At 48.4% G+C, this 2590-nt stretch overlaps 1 non-coding gene across 1 annotated transcript; it reads left to right on the top strand.

Moving 5' to 3' along the window:
• Positions 1-2194: 2194 nt before the first annotated feature.
• Positions 2195-2377, top strand: LOC119459771 (U2 spliceosomal RNA). Its single transcript, XR_005193799.1, has one exon. It is a non-coding gene; the product is annotated as a U2 spliceosomal RNA (small nuclear RNA).
• The last annotated feature ends 213 nt before the right edge of the window (positions 2378-2590 follow it).

The following is a 2590-nucleotide window of genomic DNA, read 5'->3' on the forward strand; positions in this document are numbered from 1 at the left end:
CCAACGTGTTAGGCCTTGGCAAGCAACAGCGTTCTTGGCACTGTGCCAACCTTGGTTAGCCTGCTTGCGTTTGGGGCATGCCAGGAACGCTGTCGCTCGTAGGCGCCGACGCGAAATGTCGCGAAAGGGAACGTATACCTCCGAAAATGATCGCTCGAGAATACCTTCCTACATGCGTAGTTAAGTTAAACCTAGTTGAGACCTAGCAGCAACCAAGTTAATATTTAGCTGTAGCAGCCAGTAAGACTTGAGGATCGACAGTTTCACTGTGCCTAAGCTTTGCACGACCGAGTGCTACCTTGTCCGTTGTTTTAAAATCCTGTTTTGATAATTATATAAAAAATGCATATCCTTGCACTCGGCCGCGCAAAGCTTGAAACAGCGAAGCTAGGCGATCGTAGCCCAGCATTTTCCGGAAGCGTGCGCGAACTTCTTATCTTCTTGCTCATGATGATGCTAACTTCTTTTCGCGCGTCTCGCGTTGCATAGCTTGCAACACCGACAACGCGTTGCAGCAGACCCACTCCGTGAATGAGTCTCTATCTCTCTTGCTCTCATAGCGCGCAAAACCTCGTCACCTCGCCGAGCACGAGCGTGCTAATGCGCCAGCTGTGGACGAAGACGACGACGCTCGAACGCAATCATATGGGCGCTATAACGTAAAATGATTCCAAACTGTTTTCATTCCAATTTCTGCAATCAGCCTCCACGAATGGTCAAAACATTTTCGGGCCACTCCCAACTTCGCCTGTCTGTTACGCGACGTCACAAAAACCGCGATAGCTCCCCATCTGATGTGACGTGTACACACTGATTATGCAGGATTAAACCGCACAGAAGAAAAATATTCATTCCTGATTCGACGCCTTTTGACCACTAGCCCTCTGCTATTGGTCCAATGTTTTCTGGCTATGCCCACTTCGCCTGTCGGTCATGCGACCTCACAAAACCATGAAAACTCACCACGTCAAAGTGACGGGTATGCGAAAAAAAATGCATTAATATGCCGAAAAAAACTGAAAAATTTTCTGAATAGCCACAGACTGCCCCGTTCCGAAAGGAATAGAAGATGGCTGCCCGCCGATCGCTCAGGTCCTCGCTACTCGCACCTGCCGATGAGCATGTATTTATTTGCGCATGGTCAACCTTTTTGCGTGGCATTAAACGTTATCAAGCCATTTCGGCATGCATACCACATCGCTCTGCCAACTCTTCATTGCTGACAATTCGTTTTAGCGGCATTGTTGTCCTTCCGTTTCACGCCGCTGCGATTTTAGACCAGCCACCGCAAGCTAAGTAAGGCCAAGCGGACCAATCGGAGAAGCCGGAACCACCCTCTTCATGCGATTATCTATATTTTTCACTGTGCTGGCTCGGCCCCATTGAAACCCTCTCCACTAGAGCGTGCTCCTCGGCTCTTGTCAGCCTATTAGATAAAAAAAAAAACGCTGAGTGCAGACAATGTCATTGGTTTTGAAAGCCAACAAAGGTCACCTCCTATAAACGAGGAGAGTGTTTAATTGGGTAGTTCAGACAACAATGGGGGTCACCGCAATATGCTTGCGTCGGCGGTTACGTAAATTTGACGTCAGGAGTTTGGAATCAAAACACTTTGAAATCATTTTACTTTATAGCGCCCATATGGTTGACATAAATGCATGTTCTGTAAGCGTGGCTGTATAGCCTAGTGGTTACGACGCTCGCCTTGTGACCATAGTTTCTTGCTACGAACCACAAATAAGTTTCTTGCTACGAACCACAAATAACGGCTGGCTTAAACAGCTTCGCTATTAAAAATTCAGTGCCATTCCACTATGTGAATGCGGATCACCAGCGAAGCAGTGTATGTGGTGATTGACTGTTGCTCCGGAGAAACGTTCCAAGTTTGCAGGATCGGGGCCACATAGACGGTTCGCATTTCTTTACGCTTGGCGTCCGCGGCCCGCTCATCTTTGGTGGTCTCCTTCCCCCGCCGCCGCACCCATCCCCTTCTCTGTTCACACCGTCATTCTTGGTAGGCATGCTGTTCTTCTTCAGGCCGTACAGCACGCGGCCTACCCTTTTCAAAGTCAGAGCACAACTGAGGAAAGGAGCATACGTAGGGTATGACGTCAGAAGACAGAAGACACTCAGATTGGTAGGCATTAGATTGAATACGCGGGTTGGGGCAGACGTGTATGGTGAGAACGTAGACATGGCCGACATGGGTCAAAGTGCAGTATCTCTTCTTATCAGCTGAATATTTGATAGGGGTTGTACTTGAACCCAAGGTATTAAAATTATTTTTGCAAGGCGGCAGAGTGCTTGAAGCCTGCTTCACCTTCGCTGCGGGTCTGTCCGATATGACACAATCTTCGGGGGGATCGGCCCACATTTTTGGTCTTCGGACATCGATCCACCGGAAGCTAGTCATATACAGCTTCGCTGGATAGTATCTAAATGAGCGCCAACGCCGTACCATGGCGACTCAGAATGTATCACGTACGCTGCAATTCGGTGCGCCAAATTTTGAAGCGCATGTCGCAAGATCTTGTTGCGAGTTGTTGTAAATAACACGTTTATCATCGAATGATAACATCCTGGCCTCCAG

This window comes from Dermacentor silvarum, chromosome 7, assembly GCF_013339745.2.
Source record: "Dermacentor silvarum isolate Dsil-2018 chromosome 7, BIME_Dsil_1.4, whole genome shotgun sequence".
Taxonomy (NCBI): domain Eukaryota; kingdom Metazoa; phylum Arthropoda; class Arachnida; order Ixodida; family Ixodidae; genus Dermacentor; species Dermacentor silvarum.